The following is a 1,313-nucleotide window of genomic DNA, read 5'->3' as shown; positions in this document are numbered from 1 at the left end:
GTTATATATATATTTATACGTTTCTGGTAAAAAAAAAGAATTTTGGTTAATAAAACCAGAATATGCGTTACTCAAACCATTTCACCGGAACTTTGTTAACCGTTTAAACCATTAATGTGTTAATTTTTTCCATTCACACATTAATGGTTTATCGGAAAACAAGAAGTTAGAAAAAAAAATTCAATAGTACAAAATACAAAACGGAAAATCATAGAGAAAGTAAATTTAATGGAATACATTGCGTTTACGTATCAAATTTTATCAATATTTATGTATAGTAATAATTGTTTTTATGGATAAGGTATCATGGTAAAATTGCCAGATCTCACCTAATTTAAAAATTTCATCACATGTTATTAATCTATATTTTATTGTTAATTTTACCGAACTCGATCATTACCAAGGAGCTTCGGTAAAAATTATCTAGTCTTCCGGTATTCCCATAGTGCCTGAAACGCGTTAAATTTTGCAGTATTTAAGTAGGTTTGTCCACACTTTTTTCGGTGACAATATGACTTCTTTAAGAAAGCAAAATGTGTGCGAAAAAGTGAAATAAAAATTAAAAAATGCTACTTGTTTGAGATAGAGAAATGTACAAAAAGGAAAGAAAAAAATTCTGAGGACTAAACTTTCAATCGCTCTCCTGCCTAAATTAATTGGATCATATTTTCTAGATTGCAACTACCCCAAATATTTTTATTTATAATCCATCAAAATAAATGTATGTTTATTCAGAGAAAGTTTTGCTTATATGTGTTTGAGACTAACTTTGTAACCTAGAATAAAGTCTGCACTTACTAAGATTAGGTCCTTGAACCATTAAGATTGAAAACTAGTATCCGAAATGATGTAACATTGCTTGAGAATCCGATAATTAGATCAAAAGTTATTCAGGGAATTTGCACCCTCATAAACTTATTGCTCACTTTGTGATATTTGTTTGTTAATTTTATACTGGAGACTACTAAAAATATTTCTTTTTTGTTTAATAAGGATTATGTCATGCATTTTTTCTTGATTAATAAGAAAAATGATTTGATATTGTGATGTTTCAGACCCTTAACCTATTGAGTTTTAGTACATGATAATCCAATTATTAGGTTAAGAGTTATTCAGGGTGTTCGCCTATTTTTAACTCAATATAATATCTTTTGTTAATTTCATTCGGAAAACAACTAAAAATATCTGGTTTTTTGTTCATTCAAGATCATGTCCTTGAACTGGAATAAACAATGCGAGTAATTTGATATTGTTATTTTACCGACCAGTATAGCTACTTACACTGCTTTACAATTGCTAAGAAACAACTGATT

Source organism: Parasteatoda tepidariorum, chromosome 8 (assembly GCF_043381705.1).
Source record: "Parasteatoda tepidariorum isolate YZ-2023 chromosome 8, CAS_Ptep_4.0, whole genome shotgun sequence".
NCBI lineage: Eukaryota > Metazoa > Arthropoda > Arachnida > Araneae > Theridiidae > Parasteatoda > Parasteatoda tepidariorum.
This window is presented reverse-complemented; position numbering follows the sequence as displayed.